Below are 12,766 nucleotides of genomic sequence, written 5' to 3' on the forward strand. Positions count from 1 at the left end.
AACAATCAGAAAAAAACACCAGCCAGCCAATGTTTTGGTGTTAAAATATATTGTGTGGATTATTAACACCCTAAAAGGGAAGGAAAGAAGGTGCTTTATGAATCATTAAGAATCATAATGACTAACAATAATATAGAGCTTCTCTGTGCCAGGCATATTTTATCTTTACATTTATTGGCTAAGTTAATCCTCATGGCAACCCTACTAGGTATATACTATTATCCCTCCCCATTTTACAGATGAAGAAACTGAGGAAACAGAAGTTGTCACTTGCCTAAGATCAATGACCAGTAGGGAGCAGAACCAAGATTGGAATCTTCCTGTTAAATTGTCACATATAGGATTCCATGCAGGGCACAGAGCATAGAGGGAGACAGATCACACAACCCCTGCCTCTGGGAGTTCATGGTCTTTTGGAGGAGGCAGGTACAAAACACTGATGATGCTTATAATAGTCCAAGCTCTAAGCGACTTCTAAAGATGCAGTGGATGGGCAGGGTGGGGGGGAAAGCTGGACACAACTGGAAACCCAGCAGGCAGGTGGCAGAGAGGCATGAGTTTAAACTTGTCATGCAGGACAACCTGGTCATGTTGTACGGGTTCAGATTGGGAACAAGATGAGCCTTGATTTCAGAAGCAGGCCATCTGCAGCCAGCCGATGAGACAGGCCAAGTAGCAAGCCCAGCCAATGGCCCAACACCTGGGAGCTTGTGGTTCTGTTCTCATTCCAGAACCTGTCTCTGCAGGCAGCAAGATTTGGGCTAGCACAAAGACTGGCAGCTGGGACACCTGGGTCCCAACCAGATGGTCTGAGATTTGGCCAGAGATGGGTAGTGAGCAAGGGAAAGCAATTTGCCTGGCTTAGAACAAGGCAAGAAAACAGTACCATTCAGGACCTGCCCCTACTGGCTGTAGGACCTTTTCGATGGAACATTCACCCACCTCAGTTTTCTCATCTGTGGAACAGGATGTTCTTATCACCTCTAACAGGGTGGCTGTGAGGTTTAAAGGAAATGCATGACACAAAGTAAGCACTCAAAATACTTATCATTTCACTCATTTAACAGCAATCTGTTGAGTATCTATTATGCACCAGATGCTGCAGATATACAAGTTTATAAACCAGTGTGGCTTCTGTACTTATAGAATTCAAAATTGATCACCCTTCTTATTGAGAATTATTAATATTATTAGAGGTAAGTGTAGTGTTATCATCACCTTTATTACAAATAACTAAGGAGACCTCACTTTCTCTCCTGTCACCCTGTTTTCTCCATTCAACCTCCAAGAGTGTCTACATCAATCGGCATGTCACTGTCTTTTTGTCTTCATCTGGCACTAGGGCAGGCCCCTTATTCTTATTTATTCTTATTCATTCCTATATTCCTAGTGTTGCATCCTATTCATTCCTACATCCTACAGAGGCTGACCCAGAGTAAGTCTCAGTCATGTGGATTGGCTTGAATTGGATGAAGCCTGAATACGGCCCAGACCCTTGACCACAGTCACTCTGATGGGGGATCGGGGAGTAGAGTAGGGGTGCATAAACGGCGAGAGGAAGGGCTGCTGCCTTCCAAATTTCAGGGCTCACCTCCACACAGCTAGATTCAGGCCTGGGCAGGATGTGTGGAGGTTCCAAGGGTGGCAGAAGACTCCAGCCACCATGGTGGGTCCCAGAACAGATCTGAAAGTGGGACTGCACCCCAACTTCTACAGACAAGAGGAAGAGAAGCAGCTACTGCCCCTGCTGGGATTTGCTCAGGATCAGGGCTTGGCTGCAGGCTACTGTGGAAGGCTTTGGTGGTTACGACTGAGGTGTGGATGGATCCATGCTTTATGGGGTCTGGATAATTTGGGCCCTCTTTAAGAAAAGGAATGCAAAATTAGGTTTAAAATGGAATTAAACAGGTAAAAAATGGTACAAGTGAACTTACTGACGAAACAGAAATAGAGTCACAGATGTAGAAAACAAACTTATGGTTACCAGGGGGGAAAGGTTGGGGGAGGGATAAATTAGGAGATTGGGATTGACATACATACTACTCTATATAAAATAGATAACTAACAAGGACCTACTGTATAGCACAGGGAATTCTACTCAACACTCTGTAATGACCTATATGGGAAAAGAATCTAAAAAAGAGTGGATATATGTATATGTATAACTGATTCACTTTGCTGTACAGCAGAAAGTAACACAACACTGTAAATCAACTATATGCCAATAAATACTTCTTTTAAAAAGACACTTACAAAAAACCCCACAACGTCAGAGAAATAACGTATTTCTATGAACTGAACACTTCCACAATCCTTTTGTTCTAAACATTGGGCAGCATACTCTGCATGTCACCTGCTCTCCAGGTGATAACAATTTTGTAGCGTAATTCTATACAAAGAACAGGGAGATGATTGGGCTTCACTCCAGATCAAAACAATTTTGTTAATAGTTTATAAAAAGGCTCCCGGCTTCACAACTCAGTGTTGGTAATGTCATGTAATTTGTTATGATTATAGTCAAAATGCGGTAAATCTTTTATCATGTGTGCTTCACATATGAGCCGTTAAGGTTGCACTCACTGTATGTGGTACTGCTATAGGTTTTCTCCCTAAAAACATGGCAATTGTGATAAACCATATTTTCCACAACTCCCTTCAAAAAAGACACCCCCCCAAACAAAAGTACCTGGTGTTTTTCATTGCACATGCTGCATTATCAAGTCTATTTCTGACAAGGGAGCTTTCATGTTGATGAGGCATTGATAGGAGAGGAATCAATCCTCTACTTAAAAATTTACATCCTCTGATGAGGGGAAGAATCTTCCACATACTAATTTCTGGCTCCATACATTTCAAACCTGTTTTTTTCTTCCCACTACCCATGCACCACCAGTGCCAGGTGCTACAGGACATATTCATTCACAACAGGCCCCAGCCGGGTCTTCAGGTCACACTGCAAAGGGAATTGCACACAGCAGGAAGCCATTCCTACACCAGAATGACCAGCGATACTGTGATTATATGCAGTAATGGCTGCAAGGCTGCAACCACATCAAAATACCTCACTAATCCCAGAATAAATGTGTTCCCACCCCAATGCCCCCTTTGCCAATGCCAAAGATTCTCAAGGTCCCTCAAGACCAACAACCACCCACCATGAGGGGATAGCCTTCTTAACCGATTGTGGTTAATACATCTTACTTTCACAGATTTTACAGCAGTACATTGTTATGGACTCAGTGTTTGAGTCCCTCCAAAACCATATGTTGAAACCTATTGCCCAATGTGATGGTATTTGGAGGTGGCCTTTGGGAAGTAATTAGGTTATAAGGGTGGAGTCCTCATGAATAGGATTAGTGCCCTTCTAAGAAGAGGCCAGAAGTTGGCTCTCTTTCCACCACCTGAGGACGAAAGAAGTTGACCGTCTGCAGTGCAGAAGAGGGTCTTCACCAGAACTCAACCATGCTGGAATCCTGACCTCGGACTTCCAGCCTCCAGAACAGTGGGAGATGAATTTCTGTTGTTTATAAGCCACTTGGTCTATAGTACTTGTTATGGCAGCCTGAATGGATTCAGACAGCAATGCACATGTGAGCATATTGCTAGGGCTTCCTCCAAGCCTCAAAAGGATCTTGTGCAAGTAGGGGTCCTGAATCTTCCATTTCATTTATTGGCTTCGAGGTAAACCCACCTCTGGTTATAAACCCTGGGGAGGAAAAAGTCCTGGTACTGGGCTGGTACCAGTGAGGTGTGATTCCTTAGCATGCTAGCTCCAGGTGAGGGCTGCCCAGGACAGTCTGTGCCTTTTGTCTGTTGTCTCTCTATTTGTGACAATCAGATCCCATGTCCCATGTCTCTAGGAGAAGAGACAGGTAACTGAGCCTCCTGAAAATAGGACAGGAAAAAGAATAAGAGGAGAATTCACCCTGTTGAAGGAGGCAGCATCCAAATTTGAAATAGCTATTTTCATTTCTCTAAGAAATGATGCACTAACAATGGGGCCAATGGTTGTACCCACTGACCCTCCCCCCACCTGCTAAGTCTGAAGCTTATTAAGCCGAGTCGCCAATTGGCCATCAGCCACTGTAATTTAAAAATCACATTAGTTGCAACAGGAATGAAGTAGAAGCCTATAATTTGGAAGAATAAATGTAGTTAGCGTTGAAAGATCTATAGAAACATCTGCTGTCACAATCCTTTGGGAATCAGAGCTTCTACACTTTACGATTCTATCATTCAAGCTGTGTTCTGAGTCTTGAGTGCAGGGGCTGGGTTCAGAGGGAAATAGAAGCAAAAATTTGATGGGATCCCTGAGCCAAATGGCCCAGCCCAGTAATCCCTAAGTGTCAAGTTTTGGGCAAAAATATGAGTTTTCTGTTGAGAACATGAATCCGGGGAGGCAAGTAGGACCCCACACCCACCCTCCAAGCTGCCCCAGACATGAATGAGGGCAAGAGCAGGACTGAGCAAGCCTGGTCTAGCACCCTCAGGGACACTTAGTACTGAAAGGGATGGTACTTCTTCATCATTGTATTTCTCATCTTGACAACGTTGTATTAAACTTCAAAGAATCCCACAAAGCTCTGATTCCTCCCCATGATAACCACTTAGAAGCATCTGTTGAAATATCAAATGATTTGGAAAAACAATTTTTGATTGCTGCCCCTTCATTGCACTTGCCCTATGTGGGGTTCAGCTCACGAATTGAGTGCCAGAGCCCTGGGAACAAGGCACCTGCCAGGAACTTTAGAGTTCATTCAATCCCATGCCCCTTTTTTTAACAGGAAGAATAAGGCCCAGAGAGGAAAATTAAAAAAAAAAAAAAGATGATTTGGCCAAGATCACACAGTCAGCTGGTGGCAGAAACAGTGTAAATACTCAGATCGCCAAATTCCTGATCCAGGGCTCTGCAAAAACTGCATTTTTCCCCATCTGCTTTGTCAGAAAGTTAGCCAGTGTTCCTTCAAAAGACCTGGCCTCCCACACAACCTCCTGGACAAGGTTTCTGGTCTTCTGATCAGCAGAGAGCCCTCAGCCTTCTGCCACAGGCTTCACTTCCTCGTCCACTCCAAAGACACCTGGTTACATGTTTCTCCCTGAGACTTGGCCCCCAACTCTGGCAGAATTAGGAAATACATGCTTACCTGTTCAAAGCTCAGACTGCCTAGGTATATCATTAAGTTCTCAGCCAGAGCACCAGGCCAATGAACATTAGCCAGAAATGGCTGGGACTTGGAGAGAGTCGCAGCAAGCAGGGGCCCAGGGCAGCTATGCAGTAAGGCAGAGGCTGGCATCCTGCCTTGATGCCACGTAGGCTTAAGTCTCCTTTGAAAGCATCTCCAGCTCAGCCCTCCTTTGACCTGTGCATCCAGCCTGGAGACAAATTGCCTTTTTGTTGCTTTTCTCTCCTTCACTCTCAGTGGTCCAGGGGAGGCCATTAGACCCTCCTGCTGGGATCATTTCATGGCCAAATCCTCCCCATCATTCAGATATCATTGGAGAATCACCTCCTGAGTGAGGTCTTCCAGAAGCATCCCATTATAGTAGCACCACCGCACCGTACTCTTTACTCTCTAGCCCATTGCCCTGGTTTGCTTTCTTCACGGCACTTCTCATTCCCTGAAATATCTCTATTCAATTACTGAAGAGGTAACGTGGCCCTGTTGTTAAGACCTTTATCTCTGGGCTCCAGCTCTCTAGGTTCAAATCGTGGTTCTACCACTTGTTAACTGTAAAATCTCAGGAAAGATATCTAACTACCATCTGTATGCCTGTTTCCCACCTATAAAAGGGGGAGAATAATAATACCTACCTCCCAAGGTTGTTGTGAAGATTAATTCATCGATGACACTTAGAGCACATTGTTAAGAACCCCATAAATGTCAGATATTATTCTTGTTATTATCTGATTTTCCTATTGCAGTTTCTCTCTTTCCGCTCTAATGTAATTTCATGAAGGCAGAAGATCCCTACATGCCTGTGCACTTCCACCTCCAATGTCTACAAAAATGCCTGGCATGTTGTTGGTACTCAATTGATGTTAGTCAGATAGATGAATGAAGAGCCTTTCTAAGTGTTCTTTCTGTCTCCATTTCCCTCTCCTGTACTTTATTCTTGAATGGACCTCTACCCGCTCCCCAGGTATAATTAGCTGTTCCTTCCTCTGACCCCTCCCCCAGGGGGCCTGTCCAGACTTTAACCATAGGATTTGGGGTTCTTTATTCTATTATACTTCATCGTTTGTACACACACTATGAGCTTCTTGAAGGCAGGGACCCTATGTTATTCACCTCCGTGTTCCCCAGGCTTAGCATGCTGATTAGCACTTGGAATAGTCTATGTAGAGGGAGGGAGGGAAGAAGAAATATTCCACATATAGGTCTGATCATACCATACTCCTCTTCAGATCACCAGTGACTCCTCTTCACTTGTACAGTGAAAGTCTGTATCCCCGAGAGAGCATTCCTACCCACCCATGGCTTGGCCTCAAATACTGTTTGTAGTCTTTCCAGCCTCTGTGGTCCTCTCTCTTTGTGTACATGAAATCTCAGGTATGCTGTGCTTCTCTTTTTCCTTTAAGCAGTCTCAGTAATCCCCATCCGTGGGCTTTTTTCTTGTCTTATCTCTGCCTAGAATACTTTCCCCACCTCTTCTGTTAGAGCCAATGTTGTCCCTCAGATCCCTAGTTTGATCCCACCTTCCTGATGATCTGCCCAAATAGTTAATCTTCTTTATAATCTATATTCCCAAGAGGGAATTAGGTTGTTATTACACAGTTGGGATAAGGAGGGGTATGTCTGGGAAGACGAGATGCCCTGAGGTGCCACTTACACTCCCATGTCCCATGATTAAAGTCAAATGGAAAACCACAACCCAATATAGGCAGGACTATCAATGATCTTCAGGAATAAACTCTGAGTCACCAAAAGGCACAGGACCACAAGCAGCCAACCTGCTTGCTGAGGGTAAAGGGAATATGATAAAAGGAAGTTATAAATATCAGCTACTGCCACATGACCAGTTGAGAAACAAAGACTGTAATAGTTATGAGTATTTATTCCTTATTTTGATGTGAATATAGTTGTGCATATATTAATCACTTTTTCTTTCCCTCTCTCATTTCCCTACCATTTAACATAAAATGTGTTTAATCTTATATCTCAATATTTAAGCTACAAGATATCAGAGGAATGTGACCTAACTGGAAAAAGAAGGGATATCACCTAAAGGTGAGTAAAAGAATGTGCATCTTATTTTTAGGGAGATGGTTAGGGTGTTTTTAGTTGTGTATAAAAGCATGTTAGATGGATACTATATTCTGCTATTGTCACTGTTGAGAAGTTAAATATGGTTAAAAGAGATATGAATGCATGCCAAGTTGACAAAGAACGGAGTATGTGTTGAGATAGTAATCTAGAACTGGGCTTCCCAGAATTCCCGGTATAACATCAGGATACACGGGCCACAAGAGGCACTTGCATGAGATTGAGAAGTGGAAGGGAAAAAATGGCAGCTCTATTTTTTTTTCTTTTTAAACACCATGAAGATCTGTACGGAGCCCAAGTGCTGTTACCACTCACATATTACACGTTGTCCTTAATCTGCAGCCTTACCTTGATTACACGGCTGGGGCAACTCTAGCTCCCACTCCATCTCTTCCTTTAGCTCCTCCAAATCCTGGCCCAGTGTGTGCAACTCCATGGCAAAGGGTGCCAGCTGCTGCTGGTCGCATACATCATTGGTCTCCCCCACTTCATGTCCATCTTTCCTTCCCAACCACCTGTCCTATTGACTTCAGACCCAACACCAGGTGTAGAAGTAACAGCCTTATGTAAACTCTTTAACGAGCTCCCACAATTGCCCAAATCAAATCCCCACAATAAATGTCTTCATTATATCATCGCAGTCTTTCTGCTTCTCTGATCAAACCCTGAGGGGCCTTTGTGTCCCCTTGTACATGATGCTTCAGCCAAACTGGCCTCCCTCCTGCCCCTTGAGCATGTCAAGCTCATTCCCAGCGAGGACATTTCACGCTTGCACGTCACCTGCCTGAGACACTCTTTCCCAGGCATCCTCACGCCCGGCTCCTTCTCATCAGGTATTCTCAGCTCAAATATCCTCTCTCTCGTGAGGCTTTCCCTGACCACAGCACCTAAAATAAACCCCCAGTTAATCTTAATCATGTTACATCACTATTGTTTCCATGGTACTGATCACTCTCTAAAATTACATTTTTATTTCTTTAGATACCAGCTGTCCAGGTTTCACAGCTTTTTGAGGGTAGGGATCTTGCCTAATTTGTTAACCACTGTATCCCCCTGCCCAGGGCCGAGCCACACACAGAGGACGTTACCTGTAGAATGAATGAATGGCCTCGTTCAAGCTACTTTCCTCTGGGAGCCTCAGTGTCCCGCGCTGTTCCGGGCATGATCAGGTCTTTCTCACAGAGCCAAGCCTGAGGATGAAGAGCTCCTTGCTCAGCGCTTGGCAGAGAATTGGCTCTCAGACCTTCCCAGCATCCATGCCCTGCTGGGAGCCTCTGGGGGGACTTGGGAGCAGAGCCGGAATCACTAAGGCAGCATCATATCTCTGAGATTCTTGGATGTCAGAGTATACTCTTACTTTATTTTCTTCTTCTTATTTTTACTGTTTTTTCAGAAGACGTCAGAGTCCCCTTCTGTTAATAGCTCTAGTGTGCTACGTGCCTTCATCTTAAAAAACACTTTCACAGCAACCTTGCCTGGTAATTCATATTTCTCCACCTTTTGCTTCCCCATTCACCCACAGAGCCAGGAGACAATCCCACAGCCTCTGCCCAGTGCCCACTGAATCACGCTGTCATTGGCCCAACTGATTTCCTTGCCTTACAGACTTGGATGGAAAGAAAGACTATTTCATCTGGCCTGGAAGGAAGGTGGATCTTGAGGGAGAGAAGCAGAGGAATATTTTGGAAGGGGGTGCAGAAGTCCTGCGCATCAGTAAAATCCAAATAGCAGAGTGAGTCCAGCTCATATATCCTAAGTATGGATCTAAAAAAATAAGGTAAAAAATTCCCGCACAGACCTGTAGCTAAAATAAGAAGCCAGTCAGTGATAATACAATTCACTTTCAACTCCTAATTTGGGAAGTAATGACCTCGTCTCCACCTCCCAAGCTACATTAGGCTTTCGTTAGACTACAAAGTAGAATAAATGGCTCCATTAGAAATGGCCTTCTTCTTTTTAATATTTTAATTTTATTGGGGTATAGGTGATTTACAATGTTGTGTTAGTTTCAGGTGTACAGCAAAATGATTCAGTTATACATATATCATATATTCATAAATGGGATCATAAGGTAAAAGAAAAAGAAAAGAAATAGTCTTCTTCCCTTAGAGCCCATGCCACAGACATGGAGCATATTTAATGGAGCCTGAAGATTGCCCTGGGATGCAGACAAGGGGCGGTTTTGGTCTTAGGTTTTATGGAAGACAGGAGAAAATGGCCTCAAGAGACACACATTGAAACAAGTACAAGGTTTCTTTGACCACTTTCTGCTTTGGTGAGTAAGGTCTTTGCCTCACTGTCAGAGATTTTGCCCTCTCCAATTCTCTCTTCCCTTCCTTCCTCCCTCCCTCCCTCCCTTCATTCTTCCTTCTTTCCTTCTTTCCTTCCTTCCATCCTCCCTTCCTTCCTTCACTAAATATTTACTGCTAAGGCTCAGCAATTTTCTGTCTCAGGACATTCACATTTCACACTGAGAAAGAAACAAATCAGCAGTCAATTTCAGTACAGTGCAGTGGGTGCTGGGGTGGAGGAAACACGGAGTTGGATGAGAGTCCTATCATGAGACACCCAATCCCATGCTGGGGGGTGAGAAAGAGGAGTGTCAGAGAGGGTTTTGTTCAGGAGGTCTATTCAGTCAGGACTTCATAGAAAGAACAGGTGTTTGTGAAGAGGACAGAAGTAATCTTCAGCACCTTTGAGACAAAACATCCTTATGGACAAAGTCCAGTTGGACAGGTAAGGGGCAAATCTGGCCCAGCTTAAAGCTGTCAATGTCCTTCCATTGCCCCTCATCCTAAGAACACCCAGCCCCTTAACATGGCAGGTCAGGCCCTGCATGATCTGGTCCCTGGAAGAGCAACCACTATTCACACTACATTTCTCCTGTCCCTCCCTGAGGCTCTGACCACACTTGATGACCTCTTCCACACTCCCTCCAACTACACTCTTCCCTCTCGCTGGTCACTCTCTTCCCCAAGCCCCTAATGCATAATGCATAATTATGCATAATGCATAATTTTGCCTAATGCATAATTTTCATTTTTCAGCTCTTGACTCTTGCTCAAGAAAACTTTTTGTAGTGGGTTGAACAGTATTCCCCGAAACTCAGCTCCATCCAGAACCTCAGAATTTGACCTTATTTGGAAATACAGTCTTTGCAGATGTAATTAATTAAGCTGAGCTGAGCTCATACTGAATTATGGTGGGCCCTAAATCCAATGACTGATGTCCTTATAAAAAGAGAACAGGACCCACAGAAATACACACAGGAACAAAGTCCATGTGATAACAAGACAGAGATTGGAATGATGGCCTACAAGACAAGGAAGAGCAAAAATTGCTGGCAACTACCAGAAACCAGAAAAAGGGAGCTTCCCTAGAGCCTTCAGAGGGAGAAGGGTCCTGCTAACATCTTGATTTTGGACTTCTAGCCTCCAGAACTAGGAGAGAATAAATCTCTGTTGTTTTAACCCATCTAATTTGTTATAGCAGCCCTAGAAAACCAATATACCTTCCCCAATCCATGCTCCTCCTTTTCAGTTAGTTCAAAACTGAACTTCCTTCCATACACACACCCAGTTAAATCCTGTCCTGGCAATCAGAGATTCTCTTTGGTATCACTGATCATAGTTTGCAATTATGCATTTATTCACGTGATGTTTTATTGATGTTTATCTCACCCACTAGAGTATAAACCCTATCGTGCTAGGGAATCTTGTTTGTTTCAAGTCACCTTTAAATCATCAGTGTTTAGCATGATGTGGGGCCTCAATAAATGTTATTATGTTAATTAAATAATTATCAGTCTATCCCTCACAAAGGTAACTATAAGAATTCCATTAGGGCTTCCCTGGTGGCGCAGTGGTTGAGCGTCTGCCTGCCAATGCAGGGGACACGGGTTCGAGCCCTGGTCCGGGAAGATCCCACATGCCGCGGAGCAACTAAGCCCGTGCGTCACAACTACTGAGCCTGCGCGTCTGGAGCTGTGCTCTGCAACGAGAGGCCATGACAATGAGAGGCCCGCGCAACGCGATGAGGAGTGGCCCCCACTTGCCACAACTGGAGAAAGCCCTCGCACAGAAACGAAGAACCAACACAGCCAAAAATAAATAAATAAAATTAAATTTAAAAAAAAAAAGAAAAAAGAATTCCATTAAATAAGTGCCAAAAGAATGGAAGAGAAAAGAGGTACCAGGAGCAGAAGAGAGAGAGACACTGTGATGTGCAGTCAACAGAGGAGGCTTGGGGATGATGGGACTTGAGTTGTATCTGGAATGGATTTCAACGGAGGAAGCCCTCAACGTGATATGCCTGAAACCATTCACTCACAGTGAGACACATATATTACACCATGACCCAGTACATATATTCATATATGGGTGCCACAGGAGAAACATTTTAATGAAGCAGGTTTTGCTCTTATTATGTGGGATGTGCCCTGACATTTTCTATTGTACTCCATTCTACGCCACATTATTTATTTCCTCCTCCTTCTCTCCCTTCCTTCTCCTCCTCCTCCTCCTCCCCTTCTCTTCTCCTTCTACTTCTCCTCCTTCTTCTTCTTGACAGACTCATTAAGTTCATTCCATAGCCAACTAATGAGCTGTGACTGTACATTCTAGATTGTGAGCCCACAAGAGCAGGGATCAGAGCTGTTTGGTTCACAGCTCTATCCCAAGAACCTACTAAAATCCCTGACATATATTCGTTACTTAATAAAACTTAGTTGAATTAATGAATAAATAAATGTATCGAGTTTCTTCTGTGGCATCTCCTAACAAGTTCTCTCTTCTCACATCCAAAGTTCTAAGACCTTCCCTATTTTTTTCTGACCCTTTTCAAAGTCTACTGTCTTCCAAGCTAAGTAAGGTAGATTACATTAATTATTTATGGTCGGTGTTCCTTTCTATGCCATTAGCCACTCAGTTCTATGTGCTAAAATGCAAATCTAATCATTTAACTCCTTTCTTTAAAATTCTTCTATTTATTTGCATTTACAACTCACATTTATCTAACACATACAACATGTGTGAGGCAGACACCTTTTACGGGCTCACATTTCTAGTCTTGCCTTGGCGTTCTTTCTTTATTCCTCTTTATTCAGCTACACCAGACTGTTCATCACCATGACACCTTTTCATGTCCATGCCTCTCCCAAGCTTCCCCCTCCACTTGGAATTCTTGAAAACTCCTTTGCATATCTCATTCAATTGAAGTAGAAACTCCTATACATTCTAAAAAGGCAATTTCAAAATGGAAACATCCCCCTAGACAATGCCATCTTGTGCACATAATTCTTTGTATATATAGTTTTGCATTTTGAACCCAGATATAGCATCTCTTACATTACTTTTTAGTTATCTTTGTCTAGCTGTTTTCTCCATGGGCTGTGAACTCCTCAAGGACAGAAATGAATGGACTCTTATTAATCTTCATCTTGTATTGCTGGCACTGAGCACACAGTAAGTGTCGAAGGGAGATAGGAGAATGAGGGAGAGGAA

The 12,766-nt window shown here is 43.6% G+C and overlaps 2 long non-coding RNA genes across 2 annotated transcripts in view; both read left to right on the plus strand.

Annotated features, from left to right (window-relative positions):
- LOC309608651 overlaps positions 1-2,231 on the plus strand; it is a 118,220-nt gene extending 115,989 nt beyond the window's left edge. The window contains exon 2 of the long non-coding RNA XR_014233037.1: positions 2,145-2,231. This is a non-coding gene — a long non-coding RNA (uncharacterized lncRNA). The remainder of the gene's footprint in view (positions 1-2,144) is intronic.
- Positions 1-12,766, plus strand: part of LOC309608652 — a 228,033-nt gene that overhangs the window by 169,615 nt on the left and 45,652 nt on the right. The window lies entirely within an intron of this gene.

Source organism: Balaenoptera borealis (genome assembly GCF_965194805.1).
Source record: "Balaenoptera borealis genome assembly, chromosome: 13".
NCBI lineage: Eukaryota > Metazoa > Chordata > Mammalia > Artiodactyla > Balaenopteridae > Balaenoptera > Balaenoptera borealis.